The sequence below is a fragment of the Cygnus olor genome, chromosome 4 (assembly GCF_009769625.2).
Source record: "Cygnus olor isolate bCygOlo1 chromosome 4, bCygOlo1.pri.v2, whole genome shotgun sequence".
NCBI classification, from domain to species: Eukaryota; Metazoa; Chordata; class Aves; order Anseriformes; family Anatidae; genus Cygnus; species Cygnus olor.
The window spans coordinates 37,671,501-37,690,305 of NC_049172.1; the positions used below are offsets into that span (position 1 = coordinate 37,671,501).

Here is an 18,805-nt window from a genome sequence, read left to right on the forward strand (position 1 = left end):
AGGGCCAACAAAACATTGCTTTTGGAGGACCAAAGTGGCCTGAAATGCACCTCTCGAGGCCAAAGAATGGAAAATAAGTGTGCTCCAGCTTGTTAACTGGAGGTTTCATCTGCACTGTTCACTGACCTCAGACGGGTGAGGTACAGGGTGAGGAGAAGCTCCTGCAGTGCCACGTTCATTTTGCAAAGCAGAAGGCAGCAGTGCAGGCTCTGCATGCCTGGGATCAGTTTTACTGTGGTGCCTGGGTATTACTTACACTGACATGAGAGCGAGGCAGGGCAGGGGAGGGGGAGTGAGGGAGTGTGTGTGTGGGGCTGTGTCTGTGGCTGCATTTGGTCCCGTGTTTATCTGATGACCTTTGGTTTCCAGCAGGTGGAAAGCTTCTGGCTTCTTCTTAACCCGAGTGTGCTCAGAGCCCCTTTGAATTTTGTTCAAAACGTATCTCTTGCAGAACTGATGGAGTGCATTAAGCTGTTTCCAGGATGTCAGGGGGGTCTTTGATAGAGCTGATCATCCTAGCTCAGTAGTGACAACACGGATGACAGATGATACTCATAGGAGCCCCTTCTTCGCCTTCAGCTGCAGCAACTCCACCGCAGTCACGCTGTGTGTGTGGCTGCAGCTGCACTCCCAGCCCGGCCCCAGGTGCGTGGCAGTCCTGCACGGGCCGGCAGGAGGTGGGACATGGTGGGATAAGGGGCTGAGCTGGGGCTGCCCTGCTCCTCCAGTCTCGTTGTGGATCTGGTAAGCTGTCATAGGAAACCAGCAGTGTGTAACGTCGAGGCTGCAGCAGCAACCTAGGAGCTGCTCTGAGTAACTGAGTTGTATAAACAATGCCCCTCAAATGCGCTGCATCTCAGACTTGCCGTCTATTCTGTTTGGCCGTAAGTGCTGGTTAAAATAATATGGAGATTTATTGGATGTTGTTTGTAAGTTTCACATCTTTTTTTTCCTAAAGCCGCCTGGCTTGGGCAGCTTTGTGGGCTGAGTGTGTGTCAGAAGTTGTGCTAAGAGCAGAGCAAGCTGGCTGACAGGCAGGATAAAAGATGCTAGAGAGGAAAAAGTCAGCGAGGCCAGAAAAGGAACTGGTTGCAGCTTTGTCACATGTAGTGCTTCAAGATGCAAAAACCCACCCGGAGCCACTGTGTACCGAGACTCTTGCTACATGGAGGCTACTGCAAAACCTCTGGCTGCTGCCCTCCCTGGTCCCAGCTCTCCCAGCCTGTGTGGCACGGGGTTTTTCTCAGCAGGTGGAGAGGACAGGAGGCTGCTCTGCTGTCACACCCCAGCTCTGCTGTTAATGGCGGGATAAGTATAGTAATGCAGTGCCACAAAATGCAAATGAACGACATTTAATGAAATGCAAGCTCATGACAATTAGCATCAGCAGAAGGATCCCTTCAGGTTTAATTTCTTGTCTATCAGCTTCGGCTTGCAAGTAACGTATGTTAGCAGCAGCGTTTCAAACCCTGGTGCTAGCAGCTAAGCAGTTCTGATCAGATGCTGGAGAAGCCATGGTCATTCTGGTCCGTGCCTGTGCTCTTGCACAGCCTGTTGCAAAGGTCTGGGTGAGGCAGCTTGTTCCTTTACTAGACCTGTGGTGCCAGGATAGCCCTTTCTGCTCCCCTAAATTGTATCCCCTTTGGAAAGGGTGACCAAATCCTGTTTGGTTTCCTCAGTGGTTGCAGTCTGAAGGGCAACTCCATCTGAGCTAAGGACCGCCTGCAGTTCCCCAGATGGCAATGTTTGAGCCCTTGACAATCAGAACACATTCTCCCCAGTACAACTATTACAGAGCAGCCAGATTTTATGTCTCTCTAATTTTACAAGTTCAGACTGAAGCAGAGAGATGCTGAAGGCACCCTCTCCCCAGCAGGGTCACAGGGGGAGCTCACAGGATTGTATTTACTTGTCTGGGGTCACTGAAACTGCCACTACCCTTATTAATCTTCCTCCTTTGTGATTAGCTTCTGAGTAGGTAAGGCAAAGTCCTGGTCTTACTGAAATTGATTGCATTTTTAGCTCGTTTTCATTCTCCTTCCATTATAAGAGAGGATAAAATGCAGTCCTCTAATCTATAGTTTTTAGACTTTTTTTAAAATGTGAATTTCCATTTTTTCCCCCCTTTCTCCCTCCAATTTTAATTGAAAATAAACTTCAAATTAACAGTAGAGTGTTTGAGAGAATGACCCATGCTTCTTTGCTCCCTCTGCTGGCTCAGCAGCTCGATGCATTGCCAGCTGTCTGGCATCATTAATTCTGAAGGGGATGAAAATGGAAGTGTAGTGGCATGTCCAAAAGTAACTCAAAATCGAAATCATTAAATAATCTAATTATGTTCAATCACTTGAGTATAAGCAGAAAGACAAGGAGATTGAGGGCAGAAATTTTTGCTCTCGGTAATAAATATTTTCTATCTAAATGAATGATAGAGAGTACTTTTAGCAATACAAGTGACATAAATGTGACAGCAAGGGAATGGTTTTGGGCAGAGGAGATACATTTTAGTAAAGCAGTAAAGGAACACCAGAACTGGATTGGATTTTGACTGTACATAACCGTGGTAGGTGTTTGGATCTGAGGTACTATGCTATCTAATTTCTTTTACTGTGGCATATAGGAAAAAAATCAAATACAATATGATCTCACTGGTCCCCGCATTCTTATTTTGCACTAATGTGAAAAACAAGGACTGCTACTTCTGAAACCTGGATCTTTAGAGCAGGAGAATATTTCACCTCCCACTAGATGTTACGGATCAGAGTCTTCCAGCAGGTTCCAGGGTGGTGGCGTGCATTGCTAAACATCTTGGTTTGTGTTACTGCTCCCTGCCTGACATTTCCTACATTTTGCTGTTCAGTGTTAGCTCTGTTTTTCCCCAACATACTTCAAAGGTTTTGCAGTTGCTCATCTGTTGATAGCTAGAATGTGAGTTTCTAATTTCTGGTCTTTTAGGTTATTGAGTTTTCCTTCCTAAAGACTGGCAGTTTATTTCCTTCACTGCAGTCTTCTAAGACTTGGCCCGTGCTCAAAGATTTTAGGAAGTCATTGCCGCTAGCAATTTCTTGTACTAGCTCTTTAAAAACTGTGGGATCCTTCTAGCACCTGCATCCTGATTTTATACACTCCAATCTTTTTTTTTTCGTACCATTTGTCTGATCACTTCTTTGTTTTATGCAAATAATCTCTAGCATTTAATTCGCTGTGTTGTTGCATTTCTTATCTGTGTGCATGGGCATGTAAGGCAGACCGAAAATGCTAGCTGTTTCAAGCTCTCTGTTACTTTACTTCCCAGCGTGACTATTCGGGTGCTGAAAACTTCCTGCGAGCTGCTGTGCACTGTCAGATCCTATGAGCCCAACTACAGCTGAACCCCATTAATGACGGTAGGACTTGCGATGCACAGCGCCTCCCCGGAGATGCAGGGTGCCCTGCCTAAGAGCTGCTCAGATTTTAGTGCTCTACTAGACCATGTTTTCCTAGTAAACCTTTTTTTTTTCCTCCTTTTTGCCTTTTAGCTACGTCTGTTTCATTCTGCTTCAGTATTTTCCCCTGCTGGATTTTAATGCGAGAATAATGGCACTACAAGCAAGGAGCAACAGGAGAAATGCCTCTCTCAGCCAGGGCCTGCTCATTTGCTTTGGCAGGGCCGTCTGCCTTCAAATTCCTGATCGTCTTCCCCCATTGGTCAATACGTGGAGAAAATTACCTCACCTCTACCTGTTTTTTTTCTGCTGAAAGATGACCTATTGTTCTCAGTCCAACCCCATGTTTGATTTCTATTTTACTGTGGGAAAGATCCCAGAAAATTTTAGAAAAGAGAATTCTCCCAACAGTCTTAGGCATAGCAGCCTGTTTGCATTTGTCACCACAGGGTTATATGCTCATGCCTTGGTCATGGTTGGATAGTTAAACGCCCTCCACTGTGCAATGTGCTCCTTGGCTGTTCTCCGGAGCCCTCCCTGCAAAGAGGAAGGTCTCATCTGTAAAAAATGGGAACAGCTGATGAAAAAGGAGGCTGAATACACTAATAAGAATATCCATAAAGTTGCATGTGTTTTAAGGAATTTGCTGAACAGGACAACCAGAGTCGGGTTTGTACACAGCGATGTCCAGTGATTGCCAGATTTCTATTGCCAGCCTCTAGCACTGATTATACGTTTCTGTTATTCTTTTTACTGTTGTTTTCCTTGAATGGCTGGATAAACTTTGCTCAAATTTAAAAGAAAGAAATATCATACGTGAGTGACCCCAGGGAAATCCATAATCTGAAACTTCAGGAGTGCTGAACACAGAAGCATGAACATGGACATGAAAGCAGGCACTTGGAGGGGAAAAGTGCTTACCTTTACGTGGCCATCTTGGACTTACTGCTAGGTTTATCTCATTCTCACAAAATCTGTTTGCCCATTTGGCGTAGGTAGTTGCATGGAAAATGTGGCAAGAATATTCTATAAAGATGTCATTCTTTCAGTAAAATAGAGCTTTAGGAAACCTGGTGATTGATGACTAATACAGCTCATTAAATAAAAACTCCAGCTGAGCTGGCTTATTGGTGAAAAATGTTTAATAGCAAGCTAATGCTCCAAAAATATTGATTTCTAAGAAGCTGGGAGCTCAAAGGAGTAAAAGGTCCAAAAAAAAAAAATTTGTTGTCCTTAACATTATGTATGTTTGGCTGTGAAACCTTAAAGACTGGGACTACTGAGAAGGTACAGCTGTCACCATAGCATTTGGTATTTTTTGAACTACTGGATTTTTAGAAATAAAAACGAGGCTTGGGGTGGTGGTGGGAATCCCTAATTAATCAGAAAGCCTCACTTTGCAGGTTAACTGCTGTGAGGACATTTTCTGTGTCTAGGTAATGCCGGAGTAACATTTAAGGTGAAATTTCCCTTAAGACTCTTTCTCTGCTGGTAGCCTCCTTTTTTCTGGTCCTTTCTCTGGCAGCCTGCTGCCTTTTCCTCAGTATTTCCCTTCTCTCTTTAATCCCTTTCTACCTCTGATTTTGTGTGAGCTATCTGAAAGTGCATGGTACCTGAAGGCTTATATTCAAATATCCCTTTAAACAAATATTGCTGAGTTCTGAGTTAGACTTGAAAATACAGGAGTTGAAACGGCCAAATAGTTCTGTGTTTTGGAACGAAAAAAAAATTCTCACAGCTAGTGATATTATGTGAAAACTAGTCTTTTATTTTTTCCCCAATAGCTCGGCTACTTAGGGATTTATTTAAGTTTTTTTTTTTTTTTTATTGTGTGGAGGTAAAGCACAGTTTAAGGAGGATCAGATGCACACAAGAGGAAATGTGAAGATGGAAAAAGGAATACTACGAAATGCATGAAGAAAATACTGAAAGAAATAGGAACAGCTTTCTACAAGACTTCTAAAATGTCTAAATGAATATGCACAGCTGTTAAAAATGAACTTTCAAATATAGAACCATAATGGGGACCAGGGCTGAAGGATATAAGAGCAGAAATAATTTGAAAGGGAAAAATATTTCCCTTTAAAATAAAAGGGAAAATACATTTCCCTAAAAATAAAAGGGAAAAACAACGACAACATAAAACACACTTTAAAAATGGCACTGAATCAATAAATGAAATATCCTGGGACAAAGGTAGTGAATTTTCAAGAGGTCCAGGTTGTTTACTGAGTATCAGTGACTAGCATGTATTTCCACTTGCTGGAATTTCTACAATGAAAGCACATAGCAAAAAAATGTTTTGTTTTTCCTTCCTACATTAAGAATTTATTGAATGGATTCAGCATTTGCTAAGTACCCATTGGTAAGCTCCTCTTCAAGCAGTATTATTTTTTGCTAGAGAACTGAATTCTTTAGCTGGTGGGTTGTTGCTTTGGGCTTGTTCTCCAGGCACTGACTATGCAAGCAAAGGGACCTCTGCACGCCAGGTGACTGTGGCAGGGTTGGGAAGAGTGCACGGTCTGTATGCTTGTTTTGGTACCGATTTCTTCTGTGGCTTTAGTCGGGCAAATCCGATTAAGCTTGGGTGTCTAATATGCATGGTGACACTTTGCTCCAAAATCTGAACATTTTATGTAGGCGTCCAGCTAGGATGCTAGATAGCAAAGAGTTTTGTTCACAAATGAAGGCAGAATAAAATTAGGAAGAGATCACCTTTTATACCCCAGTGCCGCTCATCTCTGCAGCAATTACAACGTGACGGACGGTGGGGCAGCAGCGAATGCACGCTATGGAAATCAGTGCTGGTTTCCTTAACACATGCTTGTGTGCGGTGTAACGTCCTGCTCTGTCTCTGAGGCAGGGGTGAGACCTGTGAGATGGGAAGCAGCAAGCAGGCCGGAGATGGGAGTCACTGGAGAAATCCCAGCGGACGCTGCCCTGCTCGTGAGTCAGAGGTCTGCACTTCACCTACCCTATTTAGAAGAAATTCTGTCCCTGCCTGCCTTATCTCCTGCACTTATCTCTGTGCATTTACGCATGAAAACAAAGAATAATAATCTTTGTAACGTGTGAAGTGGTTTGAAGTCTTTTCTGACCTAGAGGATCAGAGTGTTTACTGCCTATTCCTGTGATGGGCCTCTGGTACTTAAACATGCAGCAGTGAGTCAGAAGAATCAATTTGTTGCTTCTACGAGGGCCATAATTCATCCTCCCTGATTGAAATAATCAAGGATGCAGAGGCGGCTCTCTGCTTCTGAGTAAACACTCCTTTTATGTTGCTTTAACACAAATACCTGACACTAAGTGGGGATACACAAAAGGAAGTCAGGCTGCAGGCTTTTTCCTGGAGTAGGTGTTTTGTGATGGATTAATGGCGAATCACGATACATTATTTATCAGATAATAAGTGTGATAATTGTTCTTATTTATCATGAGTCTTGCTCAGCTCATTCTCCTGTCATTCCTTCAGTCGAGCTGCCCCTGGGGATTCACCAGATGAAAATTGGTCCAAGGGTCATGCCAACAATTTTCAGTCATAATGGCATGCTGATTACCTCCTAATTGAAAAGTGTAAACTACAGACACTGTAAGTAATGCAAGTGACCCCTGTCCTCACAGCGCAACGTGGAGGGCCCCTGCCTGTCTCAGCCAGCCGCAGAGAACAGGGGAAGAAGCAAACCTTTTCCTCATCACGGGAACGTGACATTGATATATAGATAAAACATTATGGAAGCAATACAGATATGTTTGGGACTCAATTCTGAGGTGCATGTTAGCACAGCCTTTTGAACATCAGTCAAACCCAGCTCTTTTTGTTGGCAAGGTGTGAAGATAATTATTGCAGTTTTGCTGCCTCTGTATTTATGCTTCTTGTCACAAGGAAGTGCAAAAAGAGCCATGTGCCAAGCAAGCTCGTAACTGTAGGAGTGGAAGGAAAAAGCAGAATCTATGTAAAATATTTTCAAAAATTATTTTGTCAAAAAGCACAAATTACAATGCAGGAAACTCACCGATTTTTATTCTTTTATATCTCTAAGGTATTCTGGCAGCGTGATGTTAATACAAAACAAAACATGCTGCCTTTGAATGAATGCAGCATTACCATTACTTGGTTCTACAGTTTCTCCTCAAAGCCCATACTAACTGTGCAGCATCTTTTTCTCCTAAATGATGTTTTCCCCAAAATTCTTATCACGTATTCTTCTTACACCTCTCTTGTTGTCAGCCCCATAGTTCTTTATTTGGGATTGGTCTGACTAGAGTCTGCAAACAGCAAGATTTTACGTTGCAGCTGTATAATCTTTGGCACATACCTTACATTATTTTGTCTCCCTACCTTCCAAATAAAATTAATACGTAAAGGAGTATAACATACATGTCTCTATATAGGTACAAAAGGAGTGTCAAACTGAAAAAAGCATTTCTGAGCAGCGGATAAAGCAGCCCACCTGTGATTCCTATTCTATGGTGTTCCCTTTGGAAATATCGTGCAACTGCTGGTCAGCGTTAACCTCACTGAACTGATAAATTCACATCCTCACACCAAAATGATTTCCTCTGGAAAAGAGTAAACTCTTGGAAGCCTGAGAAATATTCTGAGCATACCAAGACTCAGAAGTAAGTCACCCTAATGCCAGAGCATACCTGTAAGACAGCACATCGACTACACAGTTTTTCTCAAGCAAAGTTCCTGAGATCAGCTGTTAGGACACAGTAGGACTGTTGTCTTCTCCACGGGTTATTCATCAAGGTATCTCCCCTCTTTTAAAATATTAGAAGAGCTTCAAGTTACCCAGACTAGGGAGAGCAGATGATTTAATGCATACAGCGGTGACTCCTGTTTCTATTTAGAATAGGCCTGAATAAATATTATGGCTAAGCAGCATAAAACAGCTGTTCCACGCTGTGGGTTTTTTATTACACTTCATGAGCAATGCTTTGTACACCACAGATCTTATCTGAGTGGAATTTAATTTTATTGGCTTTATACATGTATGAGGCAGTTGTCTACATTTGCGTTAGTTTGCCTGTCCAAGAAAAATAGGTGCTCTTTACTTAACTTTCTTTAGATGCCTGCTTTAGTATGAATTTAATTGTGCCATAGAGACGTGTCTGCTTAATTTTCATTGATTTTGAAAGGAGCCTGGACAACCAAGTCAGATACAGATGTTAAAATCTGATCAGATGAATCCCAATCTTTTAGTCCAAAGTAAGTGCATCCTGGAAAGAAGTGAGAATGACATTTAGACGGCTATAAGATTCATACTTTCCTATTTTTCCAGAAAAAAAAAAAAGAGTTCTTTGAATAATGGAACTATGTCTTAGTTTCAGATGTAGAAGTTGTTCAAGGTAAACTACAATTCTGCATTGGCAAGACAGTTTAGTTCTTTTTAACCACCAGTTTTAATATTTTGCAAAGCTTTATAGACGACAAGTTTTTTTGTTTGTTTTTGTTTTTTAAAAAAGACACTTTCTGCAAGAAAAATCAAATGGTTGAACAGAGCCCACTCTGTGTAATGGCTTCCAGGTGTGATCACAACCACAAATGATCTGGTCAAGATTAGCAGCCATTTACTCCTGAGAAGCAGTATCTGGCCTTGTGTACTCCTAGCTCATTGCAGAGAGGAAATACAACAGGTAAGTCTAAACCACCATAGAGATTACCAGCAGGATTAAAAATAAAATAAAATTCAGAGATTTCTCTCAACATGATTCCTAGTATTTAATCATGTTGGGAACATGCCTGTTACCCATTGTTGCCTCTTAGCTGAGACTGGTAACTTTCTGGGGAAAGGTGAGCGGTTTTCTTGAGGTCTGTTAGTTTTATTCCCTATAACAGGGTGCTCTGTCCTCAGATTGCTGGGAGCCTAAGGGGATGTGTTTTGATAGCAGAGCACAAACTTGTACCAGTTTGAATTCACATTTCAGAAAAAGGATGAGTAGCATAAACTGAGTCTGTTCTAAGATTTTATTTTATTTTTATGAATGAGCAAGTTAGAGGATTTTATCAGTAGCCTGTGAAACAGAAAATAGGATTTTTGACAAAGTGACTACAAATTTATGTCTCTTCTGAATTCTTCTTTTAGACTGACTAGTAAAGAAAATAGATCCTGCAGGTATTTGAGCTGACATCTAATTTGTTTTAGCAGTAATGTTCATATTTACAACTAAATCCTTCTGAGAATAAGTGGATCTGTCCTGTTGACTCTTCGTTTAGATTAGGATTAGCAAGCACAATGCTTGTTAGCCTTAATGTGTTTATTCCTGATCAATGAAATTACTGAAGAATTTTGTAGGCTAACTCTGGTACAAATCAAGCTGCAAGCTCAATCTCTTTTACTTCTGAAAATACAGACTATCTATTTACCTTCTTTTTCTTAAAATACAGTTGAAGCAGATATCTGGAAATTTCATAATTGAGAAAGCTCTGAGGAACTGCAGCTGCTAAAGTGGCTTTATAACTTCATCTATTTCGCATTTCAGTATTTCTTGACCATGCTGATTAAAGTACACAAATTCATTTGCTATATGTGCTACTATGTAGTTCAAATCAGCACTTTTCCATGTGTTATCACTTTAGTGCTGTTATATTGATACAACTCATTTGCTCTTGTTCTTCATTACTATGCAGTAATGGACTTAAAAATAAAAAAATAAATAAAGTCTGGGACATAACCCTGCAAGAGCCCCCAGGCCTGTGGGCAGAGCTCTGTAAATTGTCACAGCTCCATTGCCTTCAAATGGCTAAATGTTAATGCCTCCCACAGCTGAAGGCTATCTGCCTGCTGTGAGATACACCAAGAGCTTTTTTTTTTTTTTTTTTTTCCTTCTTGTGGCTTATTCTCTGCAGTGAATGTAATAGGAGCCTTAAGGACCACATCCAGCTGACCTAAATTTGGCAGTGCCTCTTCAGTCGTTCCCTCCCTGAGCTTGGGTGATGCATCCAGCTCTCAGGGTGAAGGCATGTTAGTGGTTCCTGTCTGAAAGCAGGGACCTGTAGCCACCTGAGCCACTTGTTGCTGGCTTCACCAGCAGCAGCCAGTAGCCCAGATTCAGGGTGTGACTTGGAATCGTGCTGTAGGAGCTCTTGTAAGATGCCTTTGCTATTTTATCTGTGCTTTCCTTAGTAGGTATTATTTTGGTGATATCAGCTGGTGTAAACAAAAACTGTCTGTAAGTAAAAGCTACATTTTTTTTTTTAAATGGATCATGTGACTCAGTGGAGAATCATGCAGAATAAGGAAAGTGGATGTAATGCTTTGTTAAGGTGTAAGTGTTGCCCGGTATTCTCTGCTAAGCAGCTGCATTGTAATAGCAGTTGTCGGATCCCTCGAGTTTCAGAAAAACCTGGATTATTACCAGATAATGCCTTATCTCTGAACTGATCCAAGTTCAAAGGCATGCCCTTCTATTTTGTGTCTCTTGAAAAGTTAATGATATCTCTCTGTGAAAGAGCTACGTGAGCTGAGCAAGAGAGATGTATTAATGTAAGCTGGAAATGTAAGGAACAATGCCTTCTTGAAGGTAGATGTGTTGCTAATGCATTTATTCTCCTGCTTCACTTACCTCCAGTAGCTCATCTCTAGTCTCAGAGAGAGCACAAACGTTACACGTTACAGACCACGGACAGTTGTAGGCACTCAGCACCTCTGAAACCTTTCCCTTTTTATCTTGCAAGCATTAAAGGTAATATAAAGGTGACCTTCAAACTTGGATTTAAGACTGAAGTAATTTCCAAGCTATTTGGTTTTAAAACCAGCTCTCAGACTGATTTGCCCTTTCTGTTGTTTGTTAATGTCTTTGGGGGATTGGGGATGGGGTGGAAGGACTGTGTGGTTGGGCAGAAAAGTCTCCACATCATGCGTCCAGCAAAGAGGTTTGGCTTCTGCTCCATGTTCATGGTCTGAGAGAAGAAGGCAGGAACGAGCTGAAAAAAGGACTTGAAACTAGAGCTGATGTGGATCTGAGCACAGCTGTAGGGAGTGTAAAGGCTTGCACATTAATGCTGAGAATCAACTGCCATGCTTGGAGCTGTGTTTGCACAGGACAAATTTTCTCCAGTCCTGCTTAAGGGGCAACCTCAAATCCCAGTGGCTTGGGTTTTGTATGCATTTTCAGAAATGTACTGTCAGTACAAATTTATTATGTTTACAATAGACAGCTCAAACTAGAGGAGTGTAAATGCATGATGTGAATGCAATTTACTGTGTTGTTTAGCTTGGTATACCTGTGACTTTTAGAAAACCCAGGGATCGGTGAGCGTCAAACAGATCAGTTGGCATTGTGAGCTCATGTTTTGGGTGGCTGAGAGATTTTTGAGGATCAGGAGGAATTTCAAAGCAAAGTTTGGTTTTGATCACATTCCGTTCTGGGTTTTCAGTGTCCTTTTAAGCTGTTCTTCCTCTTATCTCCAAATCGTGCTTTAAGTCCTCAGAGTCCCCCACCAAAGGGCAGTTGGCATTTCAAGCCAGTCTGTTTCATCCCGATGCTAATCAGCCTTGCCTCCTCTTGGTGAATTAGGTAGAAACACGTCTTTGTGAAAAACGTGGGTTGTTTTGATAACTAAGATTTGTGAACAAAAATGGGGTGCTCTGAATTCAGCAGACCTAGGATTACGCTCACAGTTGGCACTGCCTTTAAGGTGGTGTTGCATCACGTTTGACACTGTTGTAGGTGTATCAGGCAAATTGTGAAGAAGAGAAAGTTTCTCATATCATTTTTAATAGTGCCGTAAATCAGAAGAAAATGTGAATTCCCTGTATTTAATGAGAAGTCTGGCAGTGAGTGAGAACCTTCTGAGATTTCCTCTTGTGCCGTATAGTCAGCTGGTAAGTTGGGACCATAGTTGTTAGACATCGGCTGATGGAGACACCGATAGCAAGCAACAGGGGAAGGTGTGCTGATTTGTCACTAGAGAGATAACTCCAAATAAATAGAAGCTGAACCAAACTCCTTATCAGCACTTTCCTTCCGGTCTTGGTGAGGAAGGGTTTTTCTTTTTAAACATAACATCACACGCATACAGACCAAATAATGAGAAGACAAGCAGTCCTCAGTTGTACAGGGGAAAAATTATCTCAAGCCGAGTTGCATGCAGGTGGATTTGCACTTTCTACTCTATCAACACAACTATTTAAACCTCACCTGGATTTAGCTTTTACTTCTCTATATTGCTGCAACTATCCTCATGGAAACTGCTTCTGTCTGCTTTGTCGTAAGGATCAATCGCTGTACTTGCATTTTGGTTGGAGTGGTCATGTTTGGCTGAAGGACTACTGATGTCTCAGTGGGATCTGCAGAGGTCTGTGTCCATCTCTACCTGTCTGTAGAAACAGGCTTCCGTGCTTATCATGGAAGGAAGTGATCGCAGCCTATATTTTTTTTTGCAGTATGCTTAGGTTGAACTTAATCTTTGCAAAACTAATGAGGGGTTGGGTGGAATAGGCAGGATGGGAACTTAACTGATTCCCTCTAAATGAGCTTAGTAACAACCAGGAGTGCTGCGAATGGATCAAATTGCCTTCAAGTGTCAGGCAGCTTTAAGCTTTGATAGTGTGGTGAAGCTTTTCTGGAAGCTACGTTGTTTGATTGGAGGTGCTTGCTTGCTGTTCTCAAGGAGGTGTGTGTGAGGGGGAAAGAGCCTCAAAATTGCTGAAAGCCAGTGCCAGAGGTTAATGTGTCTTTCAGCACAAACCTGTGATAATTACTGGCAAAAATAGAAGACAACCATGGCAAAGAATTGTACCTGCCTCTCGTGAGCAGCATGCTTGATCTGCAGTAAGAAGATATAATAAACACTAAGTTTTGTGCTTTTGTATGAAAAGTGCACCAAAAAGACAAAAGCTAGAGTTTGGGGGGAATGTGTAATTTAAATAACCAAATTCAGACATCTGGCTTACAGTACTGAGGCTCTGTTATTGCTTTCATACCTGATGGTGCATGCCTCTTTGCTTTCCTGTACTTAGGAACTACTTTAAAAATTTGGCCCCTGTTTTTAAAACCATAATTGCTTGTGTTAGCGGAAATTTTATGTTTTTTTTCCGGTGTTATCAAAATAGACTAGCTTACCAAAGACAGCACTGGGCGTTTGCATTTCCATAATGTCCTCTCTTCCAAAGGATGCAGGTCACTTGGTTTGGGTTATAGCTGTCCCTTGGCTGTAATGGGGAGTCATGACATGTAGCAGCCAGCCAGCTGTACTCGCTGGCAGGCGTTTACAGCTATAACTCACTTTTCTATCGTCTGGTTCAGAATAGAAAAGGTTCCTACTATGCGTAGGGACGGACAAAGTCTGGAAAAAAAAAACAACACCAAAGCACTATTGAAAGTATGGAAGGTGTATATAGGTAGGTAGCATGCAATTACTTAGTTGGCATTGAGTTGAGTGCTGACCCTGTAAGAGCCAACATCTCGCTGACGTATAGGCTTTTTAGCTATGCATGGTTTTGGACGCGTCCCCCATATAATCTAAGTCTATTTTGTGCTGTGGTCTTTCTCCCCAACCTCTCATACATAAACTGCCTTTGGCTTTGGCACTAGCAGCACCATAAGTTAATCAAATTCCACACAATTTCACCCTTTTGTGTGATGTTTCACTTGAGAGCAGGCTTTGGGGTATGAGAGATTCATATGGCATGTGCACAATTTCAGGGAAAGAAGGGGGAAAATCAGGACAGACTGATAAGTGACCCAGCTAACCTCCCTCCCAGTATACAACCCTTGCTTTTTTCTTCAATACACTCTCTTTCAAAGCAATCTCAGTCCTTCATCAGAGCTTTCCAGTGCACTCCCAATGGGTTTACATAAATCTCACTGTTCTTGCTCTTTTTTTTCCCCCTCCCCCCCAAGTCCCTGTGTTTCCATTTCTTTAAATCTTTTATCCTCAGGTTGCTACCGATGGCAATATGGATTACCTATCGGCTCCTCCAAATATTTCACAAAGTCCTTGCCTGTTCTCACCCTGCAGAGCTTACAGGCGCAGATGTGATGAAAGAAATTTGAAAGGCACAGCTAGGCAATCCTGAGCCAGGCTGAGTGCATTCCCCTTTTTACAGCTTATTGCTTTCTGGATGTTTCTTTTGACCGGTCATCAATCATTGTGGTGGTAACTCTGAAGTTATTCCTGAAATATCTGTTCCTCTGATAAAACTTAACAATAGCACATACAGTACAAGAAAAGAAAGGCATTTGGGGCTTCAAGTTAAACAAGGGCTTTGTTCTGACTCTGGTCCACCCCCATCCCCCTCCCTTTTTTTTTAAAGTAAAAGATTTTCCTCAGCAGGACCCCACTAGTTAGCCTACGAGAGACCTCTGTGCATAAGTGGTGATCAGAGGCAGCAGAGAAGCGGGTCTGAAGACAAACTGGGGCGCATGCAGCCTCCTACAGAAGAGCTCCAGGGCACAGAAAAGAAAAGCAGGACGCCAGCTTAGAGCTTCCTTTCAGCTGCCAAACCTTACCTTTCCTGGGAAGTTCTTAGAGTGCTTCAACTCTGAAAGCCTTGTGAGCCCAGCAGCAGAGGCAGATCGCTGCCTGACGGATGGAACAGGCCCTCAAACCCTGGTGCAACCTTTCAAAAGGCAAAGAAGCATAAGAAGCTCCATACAGCCCGGCTGCCCCTTCCAGGGGCTCGGAGGCACTGTGTGAGAGCATGGGGATGCCTCTGCCTGCATCAGGGGCAGTGGGGTGGCTGGTATGAGGCAGTAATTTGAGGGGCCTTATCCTTCAGGAGGTGCTGCAATCCCAGGTGTTCGCTTAAACGCTTTCCCTGTGAGTTGTATTCAGTTTTTATGGGGTGAGAGGTAGAAGCGAGTAAAAATAACTCCTGTCTTTACCCTGTTCATGTGTTGGTAGGGCTCTTCCCAGAGCTTTGATTTGCTCCTTTCCTTTGCTTGGATTATTTCCATTTTAAGGCCTTGTACGCTTAGAAGTGAATCACCCTTGTAATTGAGCTGCAAGCTGTGAACCTTTCTCCGTTCTTTGATTAATCTGGTCCATTGATCAGAATCATTTTTGGGAAACTCTGGAAGCTTCTGAGTTGCTCTTAGTGTTTAAGATGTTCCCATGCTTTTGATTAGCTCAAATAAAAGAGTCCTGGCAGGACTGATGGATTCTTTTGCCCCAGTAGTGATGCTGGCAGTTCATTCTTGTCCATCAGCTCGACGCTTTGCAGAGAACTTGCAGATGAAGAAGTTTTTGTTACCAGTGGATAGAAAGGCGAGGGAAACGGGTCTAGATTAGTCAGACTTCAGTGGCTATTTGCAGCAAAAGGCAGAAAAGTTCAACAACCAGATTGGAAGTGGGGAAAAAAAAAAAGATTTTTCAGATGCCAAAGGATCCAGTCATCCATCCTTAACCTCTAGAGTAAAACTCATCTCTAGTGTAAATACAGGAGTTACGCTGGGGATTGAGTTAGCCGCAAGTTTACAAGAGGCAGCTCTCAGCAGATTGGCGTTGCACAAAAGCTTCCTATAGAGCCCACAGTAATTTATCTATGAAGAAATTGCCAGGCTTTGTAGCTCTTTAAAAGTTCAGGCTACCTCATTTTTCCTGGAAATTGTTTATTTAGCTTCTTTAGTTCTACTTGTCCGAGTAGTTGTTCAGATGACGCAGATCCCGTTGTGGTGGTTGGCAGTATAAAAATACCTAGGTAAAAAGGTTTAGTTTGCCACTGTTTCATTGTAAGAGAGCTTAAGCTTACACTGGATCTGGCATCAAAATGAGCAGGAAAAAATGGGCATAAATTGCAGTGGAGGAAATCTGGATAAAACATTAGGAAAAACTTCTCGAAGGCAATGATGTTCAAAACACTGGGAAATAACGTTGTGGACTCGGCCTTGCTGGAGGCTTCCTGGATGAGGTTTGAGAAATATTTGTAGGGAATAACATAGGTGTAGTGGAATCGTCCTTGGGGCAGGAGCCTGCAGCCAGTGCCTCGGTGTTCCCTTGGAGCACTATGACTCTGCGACTCACAGACACCCCGGCAGTGTGAAAGCAGTGAGCCTGCTGCAGGTTTACTCAGCTCAAGTGGAAGATAGGAGAAAAGGCACTGAGGTTTGTTTTGTGTGCCTTCTTGTCCGCCTCAAGGCGTTGGCAGTGTGCATTTCCTACATTTCGGATGAATAGGAAGGACAGATACAAAAGCCTTAATTCTGCATTCATTTTAGTTAACCACAAAAAAGGTCAGTTTATTTTAATACACGCGCACTATGCCACGTTACATTTTAGTAGCTTTAGCTAAATGCAGCGCTCTAGGCTGTCATATGAAAAGATCATTTAGGATTAAAGGTAGTGTATATTTTTATTTGCCCAATCCCAGGCACAGGCAATTAAACACATGTGATTTCTTGCTCAAAAATAATCTGAGAAAGATAACTGCAGGCATTTCTGGGAACTCTTGAATGGCAGTGCCATATGCTGTGCTTATATTGGAACAGAAAATAAATACATTTCCTTGCCACATTTTGCAGATTATTTTGGGTGATAAACTGTGGGAGATCAGTAAATGCCTATTGCTGATTAACACTATCAGGAGAGCTACAGGAGCAATTCCCAGTGCCCTGGGGAAGGGAGTGCTTGGGGGGGGGGGCCCACAGCACTGGGAAGGGAGCCCTGTCCAGTCCTGTTTTCTGTGTTTATCTGGTGGTACCAGCTCTTCCACCACACCTACTCAGGTGGCTTTATGGGGAAAGGTGGGCAAGCTTATGGGCAGGGTAAAGACTTTTACATCTTCCCCTTGTGATTCTGTGCCACCAGTCTGTGAGGCGTGGGCTTTCGTGTCTCCTGATGCAGTTGCAGCTCTCTCTCCCCATCTGTACAGCCATCACCATCTGCTAAATGGTATGTTTTTGTTTAAGATTTGGGCAGAAGAGCTTTTGAGGTGTGTGTGTGTTTGGCTCCATAGGGAGGCTTCTAAAGAACCATACCTGTTTTTCAGGATGTCCGAGGTCAGAACTGGGTAGGATTTTTGAGATCACTGGCATCTAGCATGTATTTATGCTTCTGGCATTAAAGCAGACTACATTAGTCTGTTATTTCCCTTGTTTTTCTGCATTTAAGCTGTTTGCTTATTGCTTTTCACTGGCTGGGCAAGTTCAGTAACTGCTTGCAGTATGCTGGCTTCAGTAGTTAATGATTTCTTTGTTTAAAGACAACTCTTTTTACCATGTTCTTTTTCTCCAGGAACACGTTCTGCTAGTATAGATGAATGTTGATTGATTGTATTTGTAAGGCTGAGAGAACGGATTTGCTCGGGATTAATTTGGCTCTCTGAACTGTACTGAGGACCTTGTACAGTATCTCATCAGCAGGCAAAGCCACTTCTCCTGCATCTTCCAACCTGAGATAAGAGTTTGGCTTTCTTTTTGGTTTACGCTCCTGAGCATCAGATTTACTACTGCCGTAAAAAGGGTTTACTCAGTGTGCCCAGTGGAGAAGTGTCTACCGGAGGTTAATCCAGTGGTGAACATCCTCTGTAGTGTGTTTGCGGCAGCACAGATCTTACAGATTTCTGCTTTCTTCCTTGTCTGTGGTGCTCCCGTTTTAAATGATGAAAGAGGATTTTAAACCTGTGCAGAAAATGGCATCCTTGCTGAGGGCAGAGTAGATCATGCAATTTATAGGACATATCTGCTGCAGGCTTCTAAAGCCTGGGAGTTGCCTACTGGAAAGGAAAGCTGCCCTTCCTTACAGGGTGTTGCAACAGCTGAGTCAGCAGGTAGGGTTGAACTTGCAAGTCCCCAGGATTTATGAAAGAGAGGGCTGCCAAGATGCAGCCATTCATCAGGGGCCTTCCACTTTTTTTTTTTTCTTCTTTCATTAACCATCTATTTGAATAAAATTTCAGTTTTGTATTAGATTAGGTTTTACCATTGTCACGAGGTTTTACAAAATGGGTTATGGAAGCTTAGCAGAGGGGGGTATTAAGGTGTACATGAGTAACCACTAATTTACCGGCTGTGCTTTCTGTGGGTTAGTTTGCTATTTGTGAGATCATGAGAGCAAAAGTATATGTTAGCGTATTAATAGGCAAAATAATTAAAGATGTTACAACCTGTGCAGATTATCTTGTCGCTGGGTCTTTTTACATTGCTTCTGCAGTACTGCTTTGTCAACTGTACTTTTTGTTTTGTATTTCTTCACTCCGTTTGCCTGAAGGCCTGTCTTAAAACAACAAGAGAAGCGGAGTGGTTGCTTTCTGTGTAAGAAATGTTCTGTTTTTAAATAGAATTTTCAAGAATCGTAATGTGTTTTGTGAATGATGGAGCTATCGTTTCCTGAGATAAAGCATCATTTCTTTTAGCATAGAGAAGAGAAAACAAAGGAAAGGTCTCTGCAGTCTGTTACTCTGACATCTTACTTACTATTAACCAAAGTTAGG

The 18,805-nt window shown here is 42.3% G+C and overlaps 1 long non-coding RNA gene across 5 annotated transcripts in view; it reads left to right on the forward strand.

Moving 5' to 3' along the window:
• The first annotated feature begins 8,971 nt into the window (after window positions 1-8,971).
• The window catches only part of LOC121069577, a 173,798-nt gene continuing 163,964 nt past the window's right edge, over window positions 8,972-18,805 (forward strand). For 3 of the 5 annotated variants that reach the window (XR_005819497.1, XR_005819500.1, XR_005819496.1), the window contains exon 1: window positions 9,072-9,222. This is a non-coding gene — a long non-coding RNA (uncharacterized LOC121069577). The other 2 variants (XR_005819499.1, XR_005819498.1) reach the window with 2 other exon arrangements.